The sequence below is a fragment of the Lytechinus pictus genome, unplaced genomic scaffold (genome assembly GCF_037042905.1).
Source record: "Lytechinus pictus isolate F3 Inbred unplaced genomic scaffold, Lp3.0 scaffold_20, whole genome shotgun sequence".
Lineage (NCBI taxonomy): Eukaryota > Metazoa > Echinodermata > Echinoidea > Temnopleuroida > Toxopneustidae > Lytechinus > Lytechinus pictus.
Window position 1 is genome coordinate 5,894,290 of NW_026974141.1, and position 26,359 is coordinate 5,920,648.

General features: G+C 36.2%; 1 long non-coding RNA gene across 1 annotated transcript; it reads right to left on the minus strand.

Moving 5' to 3' along the window:
• Positions 1–23,679: 23,679 nt before the first annotated feature.
• Positions 23,680–25,664, minus strand: LOC135157791 (uncharacterized). The gene is made up of 3 exons (XR_010296758.1): positions 25,589–25,664; positions 24,208–24,411; positions 23,680–23,800 (listed from the first exon to the last, which is right to left on the minus strand). It is a non-coding gene; the product is annotated as an uncharacterized LOC135157791 (long non-coding RNA).
• Between the last annotated feature and the right edge of the window lie 695 nt (positions 25,665–26,359).

Genomic DNA, 26,359 nt, shown 5'->3' on the forward strand with positions numbered 1-26,359 from the left:
TATGCACAAACGTTATTTATATCATCAGAAAGATCAAACTCTATACTTTCTTACGATGTCACTCTTGATATGTGGCATCTTTATAGATGGGTCAGCAGCCAGCTCTTTTCATCAAGATGCAAAACGAGATTTCTGAAATTTCTGAGTAACATAAAATCCAGAGTTCTGATTGGCTGAATAATGTTTTCAAAACAACAGGCGCGGGTAATTTGAAGAGATTACCACATGATGAGTGTGGCCTTGCAGAGGCTTAGTGTGGGGAACATTGAAATTTGCGTGGGTGTGTGGTCTCTCTGACCAATCAGAGCGCAGTATTCTTGTTTTTGAGCTGCTAAATGTACTTGGCCTATGAAAACCTGACTGCTGATCCATCTAAAATGCCTCTTCTATTAAAAATTATATCATATCAAAGCTTTAATAGATCTTCAGCTTTATCATGATCTAAAAATCATTTGTGCTCAAACAGAAATTAAGTTGAAAAATAACATCTTTTGTTGCATGAAAATAATTATTTTCTTTCATGTTTTAGACCAAAAGTTTCACTTATAACAAACAATTTTTTTAGAAAATCTAAAAACATGACATGACAGAATTACTTTTCTTCTTTACAAAGATACCAAAAACATTAAATTTGGTCAATATTTAAAGCAGCAATGGCCGAATAAAAAATTGTGTTTTCGTACGCACCAAACTCATTAACAATGCAAAAACCCTCCATTCATGAATATCACTTGGATAAAAGAAGCTACTTTTTCAGGGCTTGCCGACTGACTGCAGCCGGTGCTTGTAAATCCGGCTACGGCGAGCCATCGCCGCATTTACAAGTACCGCCGCGGCACCCGAACTCCAAAAAGGCAAGGATAGATTAATGTATTCTCCAGCACATTTATCATACACTCCGGCATACATAATTGTTCGTTTTTGTTACCAATCTCGACACAAGCATAATTTGTACCAATGAATAGATCGACAAGCACAGACTCCGCAGAGCACTCGACTTGGGCATATAGTCTTCATCTGTATGATGAACGACTGGTTCAAGGATAGCAAACATCAATGTTAGAAATACGTCAATGGCCTCTCCCTGCTAGAATGTAGGAAATCAACCATCAACCAAAAAATCCAAGGAGAAGTAAACGAACTTGAAAATGGAACAAAGGCAATAGCATGATACTTGACCCAAAGAAATGTGTTTCAATTAACGTTCAGCATATGAGAAACCAAACTTAACTCGCCAAAGTAAAACATTGACGATCATGAATATTGTGAAGCCCATCTTGCTCTTATACTGTTAAACTGTTAGGTGTGTTCGTACAAAATGGTCAAGGCATCAAGCATAAGGCTAAATATGATACTCGAATACTGCGCACGGGTTTGACATTCTGGCCTAACGCGGTAAGAAAATAAATTGATATATGGAGTTCAGAAATGTATGTGTCGCCCCATACTTGACCAAAAACATACACATTATGGAAACCCCTCACTGCTCTTGACCTTCCAGCATTAGCCCCACTCTCTTATTCTTACGACATAATTATGTTCAGAATAATACTAATATCACTAACTATACATGGAGTAAATGGGTACATCAAGTTTTATTTATCCACTTTTTTCACTTCACTGCCTTATCAATGGGGCCTGCATAACTTAACATGTTAGCATTACCATGAACCTACAACTAGATGAACATCCATGGGTTACCTAATAAATTCACCTAGAATTTGACTGTTTGAATCTGGATATCATCCTCTCATCATTAGCCTACTTTACTTATACAACGGTCATCGGGAATAAGGACGTTGGTAGAAATTAGCAGTCTGCGATTCGAAATTAGTATTGTGCAAACTAATTATTATTCCGCAGAAGACAGTAAATCAATTTAATCCTGGAAAAGAATCAATGTGCAGTTATTGTTTATTTTATCCCTCTTATGAATATTTATGTGTATTCTAGATAAACTCATGAATATTCATAATATAATTTTAGTGGGAAAGCACATCGCTGCAAGTAGCTCCGTATAGTTTTCTTCCAGCTCCGTATATTTTTCGATATACTTTCATGGGGAGGACTGCGCATGCTCATGCTCGATATGTTCCCTCAACGTTGAACTGCGCACGCTCCCTGATCCGATATCCACATAAATAAAGAAATAAAATAAAATACGAGCTTTTGCTCAAATTACTTACCGACAATCTGAAGAAAAAAAAACAGTGAGGAATCGGGTCTAGATCATCATGCAGAAAATTTAACTCCTTGACGGCCTTTCGAACAGGATTATTCAAATGATACCTAACAAGGTGAGTCAGGATTCGATAATTAGCCTGCGCGTTTACAATTTGAGTGCAACTCCAGCGGCGCAGCGTAGCGGACCTCTCATTAACTGCATGCAGTCTAGTCGGGTAGAAGCCGCGCGCAGCCTACCTAGGAACTGGTTAGCATTACTAGCTCGTCAGGCCTACATTGTAGGACTAGGTCCGGCAACGATGTAATTGGTCTAGATTGTTTACACATCAGCAAGGACGAGGTCTACAAGTAAAAAAGGGATATACATGTACAACAAATATATCAGGAGTTTCTTTCGAAAGCTTAGTGTGAATTATTAATCCTCGTTTGGACTGGCAATAAACTATTTTTCCTCGGGGCTTCACCCCTCGGAGAAAATAATGGTTGCCAGTCCAACCTCGGATAAATAATTCCCTCTATACTTTCTCAAAGCCTGATATATTTGTATATTATATATATACATGTATATATATATATACATGTGCGTATAATATATAAATATATATATATATATGTGTGTTTATATATATATATTTGTTGGATAAAGATATCATGCGTTTTTTCTTAAAACTTCTTGTTCTAATTAAGTAAGGGCCGCAAAACTGTGGGCAAAAATCAAGAAAAAAAGAATAAAATAAGATTGAATAAAGATGTAATTGAACTACGTACTTTATTCGACGTAATGAGGAAACAGGTATTAGGATGTGTTTTGATGAGTGCTGAAAGAAGGCTCATATCTCTGTGTTTAATGGGTCATATCTCTTAAACTTATAGCCTGTTTTTTTAATGAAATAAATACTAGTTAAGGATTGTAAAATTATATACAAGATGATTTGTTAATTTTTATATCATACTCATTTGAGAGTGCCAATACCTCCTTTTTCTTTGTAGGACAATATAGTCACTCTATAAAAGAGACATTGCGATGGTATTTTCTATTGCATCAGAATATGTGATCCAAATTTTCATTCCTCTGCCATTTTTACCTCTGCCATTTTATCATTGCAATCTTTAAATCTGTCATTTTTACATACCCTAATTTTTTGCTTCTGCCATTTTTACCTCTCACATGATTTATAACTATATCGCCCAGTGGCTTGGCATATAATACGAAAACTACGGGTGCAAGAACTGGCAACTGAGAGACATGACATTATATCTGGTACTTATCCGAATTCTTATTGCCAACACCAGCATTGAATGTAGAGTGTAGCTGAAATTATTGCAGTGCTGTACAATAGACTTAAATAAAAATTGGGCACAACCTTCCCTAGAGTTGACATCAGATATGTCAAAAGCTGACTTTACACCCAAGAGGATAATAACAGCAAATTACTTGGAAGTCATACTTGATGGCAGTAATTCAATTACAGTTCCATAGTTACACCTAAATGCAGATTAAACGTACCGCACATCAAAATATGAGATTAGTCGGTGGGACTCAACAATTATCCCAGTAAGTAGGGATACACAAGGTTACTAACTTATTTCGTAACTAGTTCGATTTCTCTTAAAGAGGTGCAATTATAATGTCCTTAAATGTGCAATGAAACAGGCAAGACATCAACGAGTTGGTAATAAATAGTATAAATGACAGGACGGAGACGAACATCGAGATAACGCTTTGCAAGTTTGGCATCGTTGACGTAACTTATTAGCTGAATTGGAAACCATCTATGACACCTGCATCACTCACCAAAAATGTTAACTAAAGAACTGTAAATCTGCTAGTTGGCTGTTGTAAGCAGAAATGGACGGTTCCCTGTAAATAATTAATCATGATTCGATAATTAAAAAAACCTCACCTGCTTTGTGGCATCCGACAAAAGCTTGGTATTTATATGAGAATGTAAGGAACGTGCACCATTTTTTTGTGGTTGAAAATGCGTATACGCAATCTTCCACCCACGTTATACTCCTCGAGCTGTCGAGTTCAATGTTATTCCATGATTTTATATTTGAAGGTGATTTCTTGGTGAACATAAAATCCCGAGGGAAACGAGCGTATTGGTACGAGCGGATTAGATATATACCGGTACCTTTAACACTTAATCGGTAAAATTGTTCTTATGTGGTTATGAATGAAAATAAGCACTTTTGTAGGAAGCATCGTGCCGGTGGTAACAGGGTAATATATACGCTTTGCGTCTACCAAGAGCTGAGAAATTGTAGTCAGAAAATAGAATGGGATGACTGAATTATCAGAGTCGAAACAAGTACGGGGAATTTTTGATAAAATTCTACATTGTACGTTTGCCGTAAGCATGATAAGATATTCAGGAATTTTATGAACCTGTTGAATACTGAATTCAGTATTTCCCGTATACTTTTTAAAGGGACCACCTGGTTCCAGTTTGCAACGGAAAAAAGGTTGAATTGATAATAATCCCAAACTTATGTAGCACAAAACGAGTTAAAACAGAACATAGACTACTCTCAGATGTCACAATAAAACAACAACAATACTAAAAAACAGAGATATCTTTTTTTTCTCATCACTTAACTGCGACTTTTATCGCCATACACTCGTTTGTTTCTTCGTTAACTTGTTTTTTCAATTCATATAAGCACTCTATAAGTCCATAAATATGATGAAGGGGCTTGATACAACCGATAATGTCGCACGAACGCATAACGCAAATGATTGTTAGCCGAAATGGGTTTAGACAAAGTGATAGCGAACCAACCGAAGTTAGACCAAATGGAACATGGACGAAATGAGAGTAGACCAAGTGGTTATTAGACCAATAAAAAAATACAAATAAATGATAATAAACAAAACGGATATTAGACCAACTGGCTATTAGACGAGATGGTAATTAGACGAAATGGTTATTGGACTATGTTTATAGTTGACTAACTAATGGTAGACGAAATGATATCAGACCATGCGATAGTGGGGGAAAAGGCAGTAAACGAAATGGCAATAAACCGACAAATATCCATACAAAGAGTAATCCTGATTTCCAAATCGCTTAATTCTCTTTCTCGTGTCTCAAAATACTTAGTGAAAGGATATTTCATATCTTATCTGTAGCTCGAGTCCTGAATAAAATACCGCTGTGACATTATGCGTTGCGACATGTGACATTATGCGTTGACAATTTGCTGCGACATTATGCGTTGCGACATGTGACGTTATGCGTTAGAAAAACTACGACATTACATGTATGCGTTGACCGCGACATTATGCGTCGGACGCTCTTGGCATAATGTCGCAATCTGCGACATTATGCGTTGGTGCGACATTATCGGTTGTAACAGGGCTATGCTATGATATTTCGAATGAATTTGAGCATAAGATCCGACATTTGAGCCACTGACCTTTTCGTAACCTGAATTATCCCTCTGCCATAATTACCTCTGCTAATATGTATGTATATATTGTTTCCTCTATCTTCGCCATTCATATCCATCCCATTTTTTTTCTTCTGCCATTTTACCTCTGCCACTTCTCCTGGCACCGTGAATCCTGATGATATCAACCCGTGAATTGGCATCATGGTATTTCTAAAAGCATCGTTCTGAAAACTAAGTCCTGAAAACGTCACATTCTATTTGGTATACTTATCCGAGTTTTTATGCCAACACCAACACTGAGCGTAAAGTACGATTGAATCCATCGCAGTGCTGAATCAGATACTTAAAACTAATATAAAACAAGATATTTCCACAAGTTGAGATCAAATGTATCAAAAGATAACTTCAGACCCAGCAAGATAAGCATAATACCCGTTGACTTTGGAATGCCTTTTGAAGATATAATTTATGCCCAGGAAAACAATACAAATTCCATGGCACCGTGGCTACGCCTACACGGATATTGGAAACCGCGCACATAAGACTAGATGTTTTGGATAGAACAGTCTTTATAAGTGAGGACCAATAAGTGCACGTTGATTTAACACCAGACTTAATGCAATGCACTCTATGTAATTATGAACAGAATGTGACTCTAGTCGAACTAACCCTATGATTCTAGCAAATGCTCAGAGATTACCACTTTTATTAAATGCAGATGGTGCCATAGCTAGTTTCTTCGGATAAACATTCTTGCAATAAAAATCACTAAAGAACTGTGCAAAACAATTTGCTAGATGCCTGTAAAAAAACAGAAATATTCCATATAAACTATTGAATAACCCCTTATATACCTTACACCTCACCTGGTTTGTGGCATCCGACGACGGTTTGGTATTTATTTGACCATGATGAATCGAACGTGCAATATCTTTGGTGCTTGAAAATGCCTACACGCATCTTCCACCCACGTCATACTTATCGAGCTGTCGTATTCAATGTAATCCCATAAGTTTTAATTTTAAATTGTGATTTTAGGGATTGAGTTAGGGTGATAAGCATTTTCACCATATAATACCTTAGTGAAAAGTGCACATATCGTCGCCGGTCATCCGAACCGTCGTATAAGTCAATTTTGGTCCCCCCCCCCAAAAAAAAAAAAATATCGATTTTGAGATTTTTTTCATTAAATGAAAGTACAAGTCTTAATCTATTCATAACTAAATTTCTAGGCAACATTTTATTTCATTTTCTGAGATATGAGAGGATTTTCACGGCAATGCCATACAAATTTTCAATAAAATGCGCAAATACCGTTGGAAACGTGTACTGTAACAAAGCGATACGACGCTTTGACTGACCGCGATTTCAATACGCGCAGTCAGCCAAACCGTCGTATCGGCACTGGGAACTGCTTTGACTTTGCACGTGAAAAGCGAAACGACGTTTTGACTGACCGCGTGTATTTAAATCGCGGTCAGGGTTGTTGTATTCCCTATGGCGTTTTTGTACAGGGAAATTCTAAACCGCTCAAACCGGAATTAGAAGCATGTAGCTCTTTTGCGATATTTTCTCGGATTCTTAGTTTTGTGTAAAAATAAAGATACCAATGTCAAGCAATTGTCTTGGTCTTTCCAACCATGTATTTTTCTAGCAATGAATATGTTGTAAGGCTGAGGAACTAAGTGTGACAATTATAATAAACTTTGAGAGTTGGGAGGTACCAGTCTTCTCTAAGTTGAACCTTTCTCACGCATAATTATGCACAACGCAACTTAGATCAGCACAGTCAGCAGTGTATTACTATCAGTACAAATACTAGAATGTATTTGTACACGAAAGTAACTTATCGAATTATGTCTTCGCCAAAGATCTTTCAAGCGGCAATGGATAAGATTATTATAGGTTCTTTAGTCTGTATGATGTAACGATAGCTACATTCACAGAGGATTAGAATCTCGATATGCTGGCACAAGTGCTAAATCGTTTATATGATCACAACGTGAAGGTAAAAACGGGGCATGGGTGCCTTTGTAGAAAGTGGTGTTCCAAGGGTTGAACTTAAGCTCACAGGGGCTTCAAGCTGTCAAACAGAAAACTGATCCAATCATCGATGCTCATAAGCCAAATAATATGACCGAGCTTAGATCATTTTTTTAGGGAAAGTTTCAGTTGCTATTTCTACCTGATCGCGCATTAGTGTTAGCCCCGCTTCACATCAAGAACATGAGTGAAAATTGTGAAAATGGCGACAAGAAACATATTTGAAATGCAAACGAATGCTAACCAATGTACTTCTTGTTCACTATGATAACAGGCGTGGGCTGAGGATCACGTGATGCATTTGGCTACGGTGTAGGAGCTCATCACTGATCACAAGCCGCTATTTCATTTCGGTGTCCTAAGTCATCATTTGCGACAATGAAAGCATCATTAATGCAGCGATAGACAATGCTTATTTCGCAGTACAACTGCGCGTTTGCCTCACGGAGATTCTAGTGACGGTACACAAGGTAGCATCTAAGTAGCAAATGTTGTAGACAGTACTTTTTCCTGTCACCGCAACAGTGATTGCTGCAGAGCTTCAGCAAGACTCTGTTTTGAAACAAGTGTATGATCATACAGTACCAACGAATAATATCACAAGAGAAGGTTTGAATTGCCATGTGATCCGGGTTGTGCCAAATGGGTGTTTAGAGTGATAAAACCAAAGTGAAGTTCATTCTCAGCATTCAGGTGCTGCAGCAATGAGCGTTTGCCAGATGATTTATGTCTTGGCCAGGTATTGAATAAATTATAGGGAGATGTACAGTTTGTCTAAATGTCAGAAGCAAACCACAGAGAGAACATGGGAAACATGGTGTTGGGATGACATGAGAAGCATGGCGTTGGCCAGCTCTTATGCAATTTCGGAGAAAATTTGCCTAAATGTATGTTTGTGTGTTATCCTCTCTACCAGAGTCCATCTCTCTCTTTCAACTATGAACATTTTGATTGTTTGAACATATAAATGATTATTGTAGGTTTTTCAGTTACCCGCCCACACGATTAACATCATTCAAATAAAACGCCTCACCTGGTTTATGGCATTCGACAAATGCTTGGTATTGGGATGAATATGAACGAAACGTGCCACAGCTTAGATGTTTAGCTTAGACTACGTATATGCAATCTTCCACCAAAGTCATTTTGAAAGAACTGCCATGGTCAATGATATCCCATTAGTTAATACAAAACATGTAATCCAGCATTATGCGCAGGATCAAGATTATTCGTAAGAAGTTGCCAGGTTTTGCATTATATTTCCATTTTCAAATGCTGTTGTCATACGTTCGCCTTGTAACATGCAGCTTTAGTCACTGATCACAATTTATCATTACTTAAACAAAGTGAAATAATGGCAACTGAAAGTCTAAAACCATTCTGTGTTAAAATTAATACAACCTACCATTACCACGAAACATAACTTTCGGTCGAAAATTATTATCAAATCTATGTTCCATGCTTAAACCATACCAACGAATACTTCAAGAAATCATTAATGTGAGACGAATGTTCTGCCCGAAACCCCGTGGTTCATAATTTGCTATATACCGGCAGATTGTTATGCAAATATGAAACTGCAGTGTTTCTTGCTGACGCCCAGATATCAGACTAACATTGTAGGTTCTCTGCCGTAAGTTTCCTGACCAAGGAATCGTCATGCTGGTCAAGGCATAGATGAGAACTGGAAAATCATGGTTTATCAGAAGAAAAAAATAGATTAAACTATAAATAAAACAGCCCTTTCCCCTTTTTAGGGGCCCGTTGCAGAAAGAGTTGCAATCAATCGCAACTCTAAAAATCATGCGCGACTTGATTCTCAACCAATCAACAGCGCGCATTTCGGACTTGCGATTGATTTTTTGACTTCCGTTTAAACGCAACTCTTTCTGCAACGGACCCCTGTTCTGTTAAATTGCAGAAAAATTCCTGTTTTATGAATTTAGAGAATGATTCTGTTATTGCTTTCTGTAGAATCTTCTGGTTTTTCTGTAAGATCAGGTTTTTTTAACAGTGTAGAACTAGTCATAATTATACGAGTCACAGGCTACACCCCAACCTCCCTTGCCGGTCCTCCAGCCATGAAAAAGATTTCTGTAAAGTAGCATTGCAACTCAATGCATCCTACATGTCCTAGTAAGCTATCTTCCCGTCCATAAGAACGCCGGCGAGTTAAGCTCTTGTAAATGCTGTTATTTCCTTGGTTATTGATGAGATATTAATAGTTGCGTAGACAGGTAGAGTGTTAATTAAATCTTCAAGTGTATATGGAAATATGATGCTTTAGCCGGCTGAACGCGTTTGAGAGTTGGATGTTAGACAAACAAATGTAGCTCTGGCATTGGTTGTTGTCCTCTGCCGCCGTAATACAATCATGACAATAGGCAGGTTCTAGAATATTTGTAATTGATATTGTACTTTCTTTCCGTGACCGATTCTCTAGGAAATAAATGATTAGTAAACACATCCACCCACCATTCGATTATATTGACTTCCTTCCTTTTTCGTAAGCACATTTTTAATTGAAAGCTTGGCAGATTACAAGCATGTTGCTAATTAATCACAGGCTATTTGGTTTGAGGAGCAGCAATTTTGGAATACGGTAATTATAAACCCTGTTGAATCTTGCTCAAAGTCGATTTGTAAGTATGAAAAAAAAAAAACATTTTCGAAACTGAAACTTTAATAAATATTATGGTTATTACAGTACTTAAAGCCTGACTTAGATTTTGAATCTTTTAAGAGTGAGCGTTCCGTAGAGTCACGTAGACAGTTATTCACATTACGTTAACAATGTTTAAGTCATCGTAAAACCTTGTATAAATCCAAAGATATTCCTTTCTTCAAGAGTTTGATCAATCTCACCTGGTTTGTGGCACCTAAAGAATGCTTGGTATGTGTTTGACATTGGATCATACGTGCACAATCGATGCCTGTGTTGCGTACGTTAAAAGCAAGATTATACACAATCGTCATGTAGTGATCGGGCTGTATGTATCGTATACCTTTGAGGCTTCGTTTTCTTTTACATATGGATGAACCGTCTCCAAACCTAGATCCGTCAATATCACTCCATGTTAAATTGTTATCAGTTGGGGGAAGAGCTTCGGATTGAACTAGGTGTCATTTAACTCAAGTTGAGCAACTTATCAACACAGAAGGTGTAGGATAGAACGAAACCCTCATCATTGACTTTGAAAGTAGCTCGTGACAGCAAAATGATTCGAAAGAGTCTCTATGGATGAATAAGATTGAATTTTTGATGGATTGGCTAATAATGACGTCAGGAGGGGCGAATAGAATCGAAGCGATCTAAGTCATGAAAACATGACTGCAGGTCAGTATAATATTGAAGATTGTATTAATTATCATTATTTATAAGGCAGTAAGAGGCAAGGAACAATAATGTATAATTTCCTAATGTTGGAAAAATATAATGGTATGTGTAAGCGACACGTGGGCAATGCGCAATTTACTCGAAAAAGGCTTGAAGACCCAACCACGATAATTCCCAAGTACCGAGAACTAAGCATCAAAATAATAATAATAATATAATAATAATAATAATAATAATAATAATAATAATAAATAGTAAAATATAATATTATGACAAAGAATTGCAACATCATTGCTGTTAGTTTTGGGGAGAAGGTGTTAACCCTTAAATTCTAACAATTCTAGAACAACCACGATTAGTTCCGCGTGTTAACTTTCAGGACCACCCCACCCCCGCCCCCCCCCCCCTAATCAATCCCCACCACTCGTCAGTGCAACATATATGTATATAATTACAGCTGGTTATTAATCAATTTTTGAACCTACAAAACTTTGACATGACACCACTGTCCGTGAAAGCTATAAAATGAATGATCCAAGATATTCGCATATTTAGAGGGGTAGCCACCTGTTTGCTCCTGTTTTTTTTTCTTCAAATTACTCCTCACCTGGTTTGTGACATCCGAAGAATACTTGGTATTTTTTTGTTAGGGTACGGGAAGAGCAGCCTCGGGGGTGTGGAAAGCTACAGTTACTAGTCAAACTGCGAGAGGTGATGTACTAAATTGGCAAGCAATTGGGAAGGCATGGGGAAGCACGAGTGTGTGTGTGGGGGTGCGCTATGCAATTTTGACAGACGTGTTTCAAGCATATCTCATTATTTACGTCTCGGATCGACCTGTAATGTCTCCATCAGCCCTTGCTCGGTTTAAGTTCGAACATTACAATGTCTATGCCAAAGTTCATTACATGTGGCACTAAGTTTCAAATTTCGGGCTGCGATGTGCCAATCAAAGAGTTGAATTAATAAACCAGCAGGCTGGGATGATTTTTTTAATTTAGACTCGCCAGCTTAAAGTAACTGACTTCGAACATGCAAGCATAATAGAGGATGTTCGTTTATAGGTTTTTGAAAATCATAAAACCTGTTATGAGTGTAGGACTGGGATTGTCGATAACCTCGTCAACCGAAAGGAAACATTGATTCTGAATTTGGTCACATTGGTTTTTTCTGACTTTGTAATGCGTTAGACCGACGGACTCGCATGACGGACCTTTTGATATGTATAAGTAAATTACTTTCTTGTCATTTATATACAATTAGGATATCAAGTGCTCTACTCTCGGGGATGGCAGCAGCAGTGATGATTACAGTGGCCTGTACAGGGCAGCGGGAGAGTGCTGACGGCGCGATTTTTTTTATCAGTATCTAAAAGAATGTCTAATTATTTTTCTATTATGCCACTAATTTATTGTTATTACTATCTTTTTTGGAGGGGAGGGGGTAAAACAATTACGACCGGATTCAGAAATGCGTGCGTGTTCTTTTTTAAGATTTAAAAGCTGTTGTAGGATTTGCATTTCTGAAGATTATCTATATTCACATCTTAAATCAATATACAAATAAAGTAAACAATTGTCATAAATCACATTTTTTTTTTGAAAACAAACAAAAACAATACCTAACCCAGGACAAAAAAGTCATTAAAAAGTATATATTTTTCGTACCCCCCCCCTCAAAAAAAAAACTCCTACAGTTCAAGTGGAAGTTAACATATAAATGCCTTACTAAAACACAGTTGGTATATTTTGAAGGATAAGCTTAAACATTTTGGACATTTAAGACCCTTTACCGAAAAAGGTAAATTTTTTTTTTTGAATCGAAGTATCTACGATATCGTAAATAATAATGTAGAGGCTGGTATCATATTGGTCAAAATCCTTTGTCTAGAAATTATACTATGTCCATATTTGCAATATCGAATAAGTAATGTTTGGTTAGGTACGCATCGTATTCATGATTACAAACATTGCTTAGAAATGGACCAAATCTTTGGTCAAAATGTCAAAGATTTTAAGCTCGCGCTTCGATCTAGCGTCAAATGTTTAGGTAGTTGGCCACCTTATTCTGTTATTCATGATTATCCAAAGTACTTATAATGTAACAATTTTAGGTCAGAATGCCTACTATTTTCAGCTTGCGCTTTTCGCTGGCATCAATTGTTCGGATAGTGTTGTACAACGCCTACTTAGCTTGTTGTACGCGAGCAAATAGGAGGCTGAATGTCAAACATTCGTACCGTTGCACAAAAGACGTACCATCCGAAATGTACCGTTGCACGGCTTTAGGAGGTGACGTCACAATACGATTTAATTCATTGCGCTCGGTAAAAATAAACAATACGCGTATAAGCCAGCTGGCTAAATGCGCAAGGCTGCCCAAGGTCATGTGTGCTTGTGGGATTTTGCTTTCTTCTTTCGGTATTTTTGCTCCCTTTTCATAGATTACTATAGGGATAAACTCTTAGTTTTTTCATATTTTCGCAAAATTCCGAGGCGTTGTACAACACAAATAGCGAATATTCTTATTCGTGCAATGGTGCGAGATTACGCATTCGGTGAAAGAAAGAAACGCTCTATTCAACTCGGCTCACACCTCGTTGAATAGAGCATCTTTCTTTCACCTCATGCGAAATCTCACACCATCGCAATCATACCTATTCGCTATTTGTATATTATCATCATAAGACAGTGTTATAATCATTAGATTATTCTAAACATGCTTGATGTGTTTTCCTTCTGGCCCTGCTTTTATTGCAATTTCTAACTATGGACTTATATTGATTTATAGTTAGGGCCGTATTCTTTCTTTAGGGGCGTCATTTTTCAAGCCTTTGTGCTTATGACTGTCCCTCCCATGTAATGATTATTTATTGTTATAAACCTCTCTTTAAGAATCTCGAATAATCCGTTCCTCTGATTGGTCAAAATTGAGGTCATGTAAACGACCATGCCTTCAAAACAACAAACTAAGGTGGTAACCAAGGGCAACGGGCATAGTTAACAAGATTTCTGCCCGTTGCCCCCTGATCCGCCCCTTAACGACGGGCATAGCAAAATTTGGCTGAAATCCTTATTTGATTGCATGCAAAATGTTGCTTTCTGCGGTGATTGCGGATACCATAAATATCCGCGCGATTTGATCGAAAGTTTTAGACAATTCGCGCATTTACGCGCTTATTGCGCAAGTGCGCGCAACGGATATGACATATCGATGGAACAATGCCGATCTTTGACTTTTGCTTGTTAATTCCTGTTAAAATATATGGCATTTATTGAAAAGAAAACTAATTTATTAAGGACATAACGGATGTATCAATCATCAAGTCTTGTCGCAGTTCGCCCAAATGCATGCTCGCAAAAGGTGAGTCGGGTGAAAAGATTAGACGGTCACTGCACTTTCTAACAATAAACGTTATTCGTTCAAATTAACGTTAGGACAGATAGGTATGACAAACGACAGCGTTAGGACGGGTAGATCTAATGTTAATGGTCGTTAGTTAGCTTAGAAGTTAAGTGTAGACTCTAGATCTAACGTTACTAACGTTTTCAGGGCGTACGTAGGTTTAGTCGACTAGATCTAACGTTAGATTACACTCTAATGGAGATTTAAGACTTAACTTTAGATCTAGCCTAGAATCACCCTATTCAGAATCAGAGCCTAATTTGGTAACTAAAATAAAAATATCTAGCCTAGGCCTAGACTAGAGAGTAGGGCCTATCGGTATGAACTGCTTTGATATATTCGATTTTGAGATCAAACTTCAGGGTCAGGGCTAAGTTAAGGCCTAGACCTAACGTTAGCTTGGGGCCTAGGACTGGGCCCTGGCAGGCTTTTAGATCTAGACCTAGACTAGGCCCTAACGTTAGATCTAATGTTTAATAATTCGGTTCATAAAATATATATGGACTGCTTTTATATTCGAGACATGGTTGTTTCAATTCGGCTCGCGGGTACCGCATCGGCCAGACCATGCCCTCGGGCAAAGCCCTCGGGCATAGTCGCGTTGCGGTCCCCTTGAGCCTCTAGAAACAACCATGCCTCTCAAAGCAGTCCATATATCTATATTATTTCACCGTGAAATGATCATTTTTTGCATGGAAATAAAGAATCAATCAACCAATCAATCAGGATACCCATCTTGTTCATGGCTACATAAAATGCTTAGAATGTCCAATTTTTGGTCGCAGTATCACACATTTTCAACTCGCGCTTCGCCCTCGCATTAGATGTTTACTCAAATACCTACTCTGTTCATAATTACCAAAACTGCTTAGCATGTCTAAGTTTTTGGTTTAGCTCCTGCTTTTCTCTAGCATCAATCGTTTAATTGAAATAGTCAGGATAAATTGCAAAAGAATAAATCGTATTTAGCTAGCATTATTTTATTTGGCCTTATGAAAAAAAATACTTCCCTAGCTTGTGTGTAAAAATAAAGCTAAGATTATGATAACCCGTTAGTCTTTAGTAAGAACTACAACCTCAAAACAACAACAATAATATCAGCTTTTAACGGCGGATCGGAAAAAATATATATTTGCGAAAGCTGGATGCGCCCCTGATTTCAACAAATGAATTTTACATTTACCATAGCTTGCGCATGATGCGCAAGATGGCAATTTCTGATAGCAACAATGATAGCCACCTATTCTATTTTGTCTTATCTATGTCCTGACAGGTTTAAAATCAGACCTTACATAATAAGGGGGATATTTCTTTGTTAATTGTATCATGACAGGGCCCTTGACAATTATTATGACAATAACATTCTTGATGCAGCTGCATTAAAAAAAGTAACAATGAAAGATGGAAATAAAAGTATTACGTAGCACAAAATGTGTTAATATTACATAAAGAATCTCGGTATTTTCGACCTAATATCGTGAATAAAACAACACATCCAACCATAATTGTATTAAATTATACAGCGCATCACCTGGTTTTAGGCATCCGACGAATGTTTGACATAGGGTTTGCATTGTACAAAACCGGCAGCTTTGGTGGTCGACGATTTCGTAAGCGCAATGGTACACTTTTGCCATAGTGGTCGAGCTGAGGTATGAAATATATTTTCTTCGAACCAACGGAAATTTTATTATGGGCTTAAGTAATATTTTGCTTTATAAAAGTTAACAAATACTATTCAGTAATTATATGCGTGGGGGAATTTTTCTCCATCTTGCAGCATTTAATAACCCCAATCCTCTCTAGGGATTGATGAAATTATTTTCAATCTTTTTTCCTTATTCATTGCCCTTTTGAAGAACAAAGTGCAACTTTACCATGAACGAGTTTTAAAATGGCTGCATTCTCACTGCGTAATTGAACCACTATCATTGTATTTAACATAAAATTGATACATTCATATTTTTATGTCATTTTCATAACAAACATGGTAGCGACAATAGTGTCTTATTATTGCTCACACATACTCCTCCAACTTCTTTTTGGCATTTTGACGTAAAAAGGTTGATTTATAAAAAAAATTATCGGACATCGTGCAGCGTCGAAAGAAAAAGTCTTAATATTAATGTGATTATTATTTTCCCAAAGTAAAACAGGCTTGCCATTAGTTTGTTCCCATATTTCAGCCACCTTTTTTTAGTTGTTCGTCCATTTTATATTCGTTATTTAAAACGTCTCACCTGGTTTGTGGCATTCGACGAAGATTTCATATTGGCTGAGATGCAACATGTGTTGATTCTGGTTTATCAAAATACCGAATAAAAGAAAGATACATCTTTGTCATACTGAGCGTGTTGTGATGTAAATAGAGATCCTACTAGGTTCGCTCCAATTATCACACATGCTATTTCAATATTTTGTATCAAAGTCTAGGGGTACATATTTTTGTAAAAGTGCAGTGCACACCAACTGCCACTCGAGTGGATTACACGGCCGAATCTATTGCGGATAGCTTCAAGGGAGTTGCGTAAGTAATTTTGATTCTGTTTTCTGCGTTAACTGCATTTCGTCATTAAACATTTAACGTCTCACCTGGTTTGTGACATCCGACGAATATGTTGGGATGTTGTAGATGATGACTGTGTAGATTTGGAGATTAGGAAGGAGTAAGCACAATTGAGCACGAATGTCATGTCGTACGAGCTGGTATATTTGAAAGAGATTTTGCTCACCGTATCCAATTTGACGAAGAAGTTAATAGATTGCCTACTTGGAGCGTGTATGCAGACATCATTGAAAAGAGAACAGTCCATCAGTTCATTCCAACTGCCGTCTGACCGCTTGACGTTGATTGACTATTTCATTGATATTCGAATTATCTTGCATCATTGAAAACAGAACAGTTCACCAGTTAATTTGAACTGCCATCTGGCCGCTTGACGTTAGTTGACTATTTCATTGATAATTTAATTAACTTGCCTAATAATGTGAAGAGGAAATAATCACTTTAAATAAAATTAATTATTTTTTTTCTCAATGTTTAATGATTAGGGAAAATAAGCGTAGATAAAATCTGATTACTTCTGTATTGTTTGATTTTGCCGATTTCTTTCTTTCTTAAAGGACAATTTTCAGGGGGAATGTTGATATTTATTTCCTCCCCTTCATTACTTCTAGGCGAGAGTAAGATGATAATTTATTTCCATTGAGGAGGTTAATGAATAAATAAGTAAATTCATTGATTAATTGATAAAGTAAATTAATGGGTGGGGCGTTAACACATGTAAACAATTTCTGGTTAAGATGTCAAAATATTTGAAATAATTTTTTTTAAGTAGAAAAAGGTCAATAATCTCCCTTGCTCGCTTCGCTCCCTCGTATTTGTCCTACACCTCAGGGCTTTACACCAATGATCTAAGGATCTATTGGGATTTTGCCTGATGGTAAAATGCTATTAAGCTTGTTTTGCTGATTAGGATTATCTTATAAAGCAACTGGAAATTATACTTTCTGATAGTTGTTAAACACGTGTAAGGGATTTTTATATATTTTAGTTTACGTCATCGCGCAACCATCTTAGAGGCTGAAGCCACTCGACATCTTGCATGCACTGGGGCCTGTTGCAGAAAGAGTTGCAATCAATCGTAACTCTAAAAATCATGCGCAACTTGATTTTCAACCAATCAACAGCGCGCATTTCGGACTTGCGATTGATATTTTGAGCTAAAGATTATATTGCTCGAGATTGAGCCAAGAGTGTTCCGCTTACTTACTCACGATCACAACATCATCTTTAAACGTCTCACCTGGTTTGTGGCATCCGACGAATATTTTGGTATGTTTTTGTAGTAGATAATGTGTAGATTCGGAGATGCGCAATCCCGTAAGCACACCTGAACACTATAGTCATGTAGATCGCGGTGGTATATTTAAAGGTATTCCATCATTGAGTTTACTGAATCCAAGCTGATGATAAAGTAATTGGGTTTGACTTGTGGCTTACATGATAAACATATAGATCAGTTGATTCCAACTGCCGTCTGACAGTTTGACCTCCAGTTCGTAAAGAAGAAAAGATAAACGGCAAGAACGTCAAAGGTGCAACACACGAAAGAGTTTGATTAAAGTAAAGAACATGCACACACAAAAGACGCCTGCAAAAATACGCCAAAATGTGTTGAGAAAATACAAATAGAGAATTGCGTTTAAGTCTCTGTGCGCGCTATGAGTATATGGCATCATAAATATATGATTTCTCATCATTGTATTTTACTACCTTTTTTGAGGGGGTGGAATATAGGAAGGAGGAGATTAACCCTTTGCACACTGATGTTACAATTTCGTACGTTCGTGTAACTAAATTTAAAAAATCGTAATAATTAGCTTTCTCCCCTAACTTGATATTAGAGAAGCTAATAATTGGCAAAAGTTCTTGGACAACATCTATATAACAATCATTAGTATCAATTTCTTTTTTAATGAAAATCTTGATTCAAAGAAAATAACATGAAAACAATTGTAATTTTCATCCCCCAAAATTAATTCAGCGTGCAAAGAGTTCATAAACTAAGAAACTTTCATTACAATATTTTTTTCATTAGTACAATTTTATATTTCTGTATCAATTGATTTTCCCTTAGTCATAGCTGACAACAAGAGGCTTTGCCGACTTGATGATTATAAAATTTCAGTTAATATCAACTGCCGGCTTGGAAGTGAAGAAACGGGAAATACATGTTATGATTTCAAATAATTTAATGACTTAATTTCTATTTTGATTATTGTTCAAATGTGATGATTTAGAGATTATCAATTTTACTCAGCTACTCCGACGCTTTCTTGAAAATCACGACACAATGAACTACAGTTTCTTCTTATTTTTTTTTAATGTTTCTCTCTTAATTCCATCAATTCCAGAAGAACAACATATTTCCAGATTATTCAATTCAGTTCAATTCTTTATTCATTCAAAGTCAAATAGGTTAAAAAAACACATGTACAATGCAAACAAATTATAAATGCATAAAATTATACAGAGTAAAACATATTATACATAAACAAAACATTGACTTGATTAAATATCATAATTGAATGAAAGAGAACTTGAGAAGAAAAGCACAGAGGCCTTGTGAAAATAAGTTCTCACAGAAATCACATTTAAAATGGGCCCGATACTTTTGCAAGAAAACAATTAAAAAAAAAAAATCGAATTTTTTACCACTAGGAAACTATACTCAATATTTAACTATAACCAATATTGATAAAAAACATATTTCAAGGAAATATCAACAGTGATAAATGATATTGCAATAAGTTTCAGGCGCTTGATAAATGCATACCAAGAACTAATATTTGAATATAGATAAAACTATCGTGTCTTAGCATCTGATTAATGTATGAATAAAGAGTTTGATTATAGCTTGATATCTTCAACACATCTTTTGAAAGCTTTTATTCTCCCCAACCAACTGCAATGAATATATGTAATGAAAGTCATTACGACTGTTCATCTAAAAAGAACTACTACATTACGGTATAAAAATCGTTGTTGCTATCGCTTGAAATACTCAGATACCATTTTTTTATGTGCGCATATTTACAATGTCTGTATATCAACAGGATATCCAAACACACATACAAAGCAAGATCAATACTCGCATTTATTTTGTTTTTATTTCACTTATATCGAAAAGAACAAGTTCAAGTTCAAGTTTGGTTTATTTTATTTCGACTCAACTCAATGCATTACTGATAAAAGATTGTTTCAGATTGTCCAAGTCTTTGTTCCTCATATTTGAATTTAGGTTTAATATTTGATTACTTAAGTACATGTAATAAGAAGCCCTTGTTAACATTTAATTAAGATGATTTTGATTTCAACCGGAATAGCTTAATTTGGAGATTTGATGTATAAAATAATTATTCATAAGCATGGCAACAAAATGCAAGTTACTTCTAAAATGTATTAATACAAACAAATCAACATTAAATTTTTCCGAATAGTAGGAATGAAACACATCACCAAAAACAGAGAGGATTTTAAGTAATCTTTGTTTTTTTTTTCTCATATCATTTATGTTTCTTTGTGTAAATATTCCGTTTTGTAATCATGTTTTTTCGTCATTCTTCTTTATCTTTTCGTACAACGTATTGTCATCGCCGATGCCGATTCGAGCAAGATAGCTTAACGTGGGGTATCATAGTCCTCGTAGTTATGAGTGTTGCGGTCTGGTTTGAGGTAGGGTTCCGTGTACAATGACTTGTCACCTGCAATGTAACCTGCGTATCCCGACGGGACGTCGGGGAGTGGTCCCCGGTCTTTATCATGCAGGTATTCGTTCGAGGATGAATGGACCCGACTGCCACGAAAAAAGAGAAAAATGAAATGAAAAGAAAAACCCAATAATGTTAGTACGTTATAGTATTGAGACTGATAAAACCAACCTGGACAGTTTGTTTGTGTGTTGTGAGGTAGTTTTTATTTTATTTTTTTAACACATCAGTAAATCATACAAACGAACGAATATTGCAAAGACTTGCATCAAAATTGTTTTCGGGTATTAGAGTAAATGGAAAGAGCATTGTCTAATTCTATGATATTGCTAACAAATATTTATAATTCAAATATATATCTCAGGAAAAAAAACGTTCATTATTTTCAGTGGTTGTTTCATAAACCTATAACTGCATGACATTTCAATTGGGTTGAGTAAATCCGCACTGAACATGAACACTCGACGAACCATTCAATAAAACTAATTTCAAGAGTTCTGTAATTAGATTATTACCAAATCAGACCAATCGAAAGTTATATATATCAATATATATATATATATATATATATATACAAACCCCTCAAAAAAGTTAGGAAATCTGAGTTTGGCCATTAATTTCTCCCAACTCCCAATTCTACACAATGCATATTTGACATCATTCACAAGATCATTTAATTCTCTTTAAAATAATACCATGCTTGTTATGACCATACCAAAACGCAAAGACCATGATTCAAAAGCGTTGGGTGAGGTCTGAATTGAAAAGCTGCAAAACGAGCAGAAATAGTGATGAAGGGTTAATACAGAACATGATTCTTTTGTCTGTGTCAATAGAGAACAAAATCCATTCAAATCAAGCCCCTGCTTCTTCATTCTGGGAGATAACATGGTTTGAGTCGTGGTTTGAAATACCTATGCATGTGTGTTTGTTTGTTGTGTGTTTGCTTGTGCAGAGGTGTATTTGATTCCATGTTAATGTTGATGTTAAGGTGCATGAAAACAATTAAAACAAACAGCTGAAAAACGAAAAACTCACTAACTTTCAATATTGTGTCATTTTGCAACTTCTTTAATTTTTACCTTGCCCCACATTTCAAGGCACTGCACCTTCATGTGAACCATAATCAAATCATGTAGGGTACCATTTAAAAGATAATTAAATGATCTACTCATTAATATTAGTAACACATTAATATTTACTAAAACCGAGGAGAAACACACTCATCACCACGGAAAAATAAACAGTGACTTTCAATATTGTGTCATTTTGCAACTTTTGAATTTTGACCTTGCCCAACATTTCAAGGCACTGCACCTTCATGTGAACCATAATCATAACATGAAGGGTACCATTTTAAAGAACATTAAATGATCTTTTTATTGATATTAGTTACACATTGATATTTATTAAAACCGAGGAGGGATTATCGATCAAAGTCAGACTTCCAAATTTTTTTTGAGGAGTTTATATATATATTATACATATATACATACATAAATGACTTTCGATTGTGCTGATATATATATATATATATATATACATATAGAATTCTACATCACACCAGAAACCGAACACACGACACTGCACACCTCCGAGTCAACCTGAAAGACCCCAAAGACCCAGAACCCATGAAGAAGGCCTAAGGCCGAAAGCTCGGATTAATTTGTGGTCTACAGCAACGTCAAATCGTCTTGTCATTTTTTCGCCTATATATATATATATATATATATATGTGTGTGTGAAGTTATACATGTAATACAGCTTTGGCAACTCTTTTATTTAAATATTGTGTGAAAGAAATGGATGAAGAGAACAATGGTAGGCGTGGCTTAAATCAAGGTTCCCCAGAGCTATCTCTATATATATATATATGCGTGTGTGTGTGTGTGTGTGTATATTTATATATATATATATATGTACAAACAAACAAGTAGAAATTAGTGTAACTCCATGCACTACAGATTTGTTTCGTAGGAACAGCAAGAACGCTGCTCCCACTCTTCAGTTAAACTAATTTCTACTTGTTTAATGCTCCTATGTAGTCGAACACTCTTAACATGGTGTTTTGCACTATTCATATGCGGATTAAATATGTGTGTATATATATAATGACTATACGAAACTACAGTTACTGAAAAGTGCTCAACTACATCTACATATATGAGCTTCATGTAGTATAGTAATAGGGTGGAGCGAGTTGCTTAGATTTTAGTTGTACAGACTGTTTCCCCCTGAGGGTTCATCAGCAACTAAATCAAATTTAATGTTGAACTGAAGTACAGTTAAAGAGAACAATAACTCTAGTGCAGTCAAGCAAACAAACAAAATACACAATGTAAGGGGGATAAATGACTACAGTGAACAGATAATAGCTATTCTTTAAACTGAGTAAGGAGAATTGGGGTAATGTTGGGGTGGAGTGGGTTTGACACATAAGGGGGGGGGGGGTGTTCTACGGTTAACCATAACCTGAAAGTAAAAATTTCCTCTTGTGTTTACAAGTTGAAATGAGTTCTGTTCTTGAGTTTATCATTGCTGCTTTCTTGGCCGTGATTATCTGGTACTTCTCCCACAGACACAGGTTGCATCTCTTTGTTTTGGGTTAGTAGGGCTGCGGAAGTCTTGCGATTCTCCATTTGACTGAGTAGGGCGTTCCTTAATCCTTCAGTCTCCATATGTACTCGCTGAGCTTAGTTTGGTGCCGTATCCCCCGATTGGTGATGCTTGCTTTGTGGTTTGCGTACCTTGTCTTGAATGGAGTTGATGTGAGCCCGATGTACACTTTCCTGTCCCTAGATGCCACTACCTCGGCTTCATAGATGACATTGGTGGCCATGCATTTTCCAGGGATCGGACAGTATGATGAACCCTCAGGGGGAATCAGTCTGTACAACTAAAATCTAAGCAACTCCCTCCACCCTATTACTATACTATATATATATATATATATATATATATATATATATATATATATATATATATATATATATATATATATAATGATAAAGGTTAATTAGCATAATACTGACCGTTTCACGAAGATCGAGAAGCCTGCCATTGACATCAACACCAAAACGAAAATGATCGTCGCAGTTACAAGCAGGGCCGTAGTTAAGAAACCTCTGCTCTCCTCGGCTTTTCTATCTGCAGTATTTCCTATACAAAATACCAAAAGGTTTGAAAAAGGGTTTTAATCTAATTTTTTTTCCATATCATATTTGGTGCTTCATGTTATATATAACCATGTCAACTAACCACTGTTTTAACTTTTTCGGTTAGTAAAGAAAAAAAGAGAAACCTCTCAATTATGTAAATGTACTGAGATGTTTCCAAACAAGGTGTATGATGATAATGATAGATACATATTGATTAGTTTTTAGATATTAAGCAATTTAACAAGAAAAATATTCATTTGATGTAATTTGATATAAACAAGTTGCATATACAATGAAATTAACACAACACAACCTACTTTTCAGCATAGATGTCTATTCATGGTATTTTTATGGCATATTATGGTACATTATAATTTTGAAAGCCGAATGCATTGATCAAATACATACCTGGAACGGGACTAACATGGCCAAGGGATGGTCTTGGAATAGGGCAATCAATGGCCCTTCCCCGCCATTTACCATCCCGGTGACATTCCCAAATGAACCAATCAGAGTCGCCGTTGCAAGTGACGTTGACCTCGTCGCCGACCTTGTAGCGAGGTCTTAAATTCTCGACAGATGAAACAGCCGGTATGATTGGTGGGTTGCATTCTATACATAAGTAGGGAAGCCATAGTCATGATAGTGGAAGTTACAATGAAAAACGTCAATTAGGAAAGACGTTCTTGCTCACTTTATCAATCTATATAAACTGATGGTAGTTTGTTAATCCTTATTACTTCTTGAATTCGTTCTGGTGTGGGATTTCGAAAACTCGTTATCGAGTTATACGAATAGGACTAGACTTATTGATCCAACGGATAATCCAAGGGATGTGGCTAGCGGAACTTAGGCAGGGTTGGATCATCGTTGAATATATATATATATATATATACAGTGTGTATCAAACAAAAGTTTACACTTTAAAAAGCCCTGGGAATTAAACAATATACAACATATGAGTAATTTTTTCACATGTATTCTTGGGTTTTGGTCTCTTCTATCCAATGAAAGTAAAAGATTTGTCAGTGAGCACTGTCCATTTTTGTAAAGCTCGCATAATTGTGTTTGCGCAGAAATGCTCGTTTTCAAGCTGTGTCAATGGGAAAGGGCGAAATCAAACTTACCCTGCTAAACATTTCTCTTGCACTTTCAGTCAGTTGAAATAAAACGGATACATTCAAGCATTTTCTAACAATTTTGCCACCCATTTAAAGTGGTTTACATTTGATTTTTCATTTAATACTTGTTTCTCCACACTTTTTCCAAGCTTGACAATGATTAACAAAATGAAAATCAAACCTTAGCCATTTCATGTAAATCACAGCTCAGTGTATTAAAAGCAAATATCGTCACGATAACTGCATAACTATTTCAAAGTTCTGCACAAATCATTTTTCGCTAACTTTTCAAAAGTAAGTGGTGCTCACTCAAGCGGACTTATTTTTCGACAGTTATATCGTCATTTGCTCAAATGGATCTGTACCAATGTTAAAATGTGGAAAAATCGTCAGGATATTACAAATGTATAATTTTACAGGATTTTTTCTAAGTGTAAACTTTTTTTGATACGCACTGTATATTGTTTGTTTCGTTTTGCTCATTAGAAATCATTGATATATTTTGCGAAAATGGGGTTGTAATTTAAAATCATAGTTTTTTTATTTGCTATTGACTTATTAGTTAATACATTGCTTGCCTCTCCGGATACAGTTTTATATTTGCCTAACGGTGGAGCGTTGTGACAGCATCTTGTAACAAAAACTCGCTAATGTGGGGGTTTACATACCTACATCTGGTTCCTTGCACACTATGTTTTGTCCAATCCATAACCCTTCTCGACATACCAAGAGGAAGGAACTATGATCTTCATCGCATGTCACGTTAACCCTATCGCTAGGTTTGTATGAGAGACGAAGATTCTGGTTGGTTGAATGACGGGGAATGACCGGAGCACTACAGAAGGTTTGATGAGAGGCACCTGTATGTTTTCAAAACGCCAATACGATTTAATGGAAGAAAAAAAAGAGAATATTCAAACAATTTAAACTTGGTGTAATACACACTGAAAACGTTGTTTAAGATTTTAAGCACGTTTTTTAAACTTGTCACTCACAGCTACTATTTAATGTCATCTAAATTGTTAAAACAAGTTAAACAAAATATTTTTTAACAAAATGGATTGAAAGTTTATCAGGGTAAGATTGGTACCATTGGTGATTTTTGAAATTTTCAAAAAATTGTAGAATGTAGTAAATTTACAAAGGAGTTTTCGGTGGCAATAAATAGGCGCGCAAAACACACTTTAAAATAAAACTAATGTTCAACGTTTCGTTTGTAATGCCAACGTCTCTGGAGTTTATAATTACGTTGTATGCCCTTTGCAGGCTAGGCTTTCTTATGCCTTGAGCGAAATCAATCATAACTATTTATCATTAACACATTTATCATAACTATGTTCATGAATTAATACATAAAATAAGCATGTATACATTTCGGGGAAAAAACTAAAGTAGGAAAGACATACCCGGATCAGGCGCAGGGCAAGCGATATTTGGTC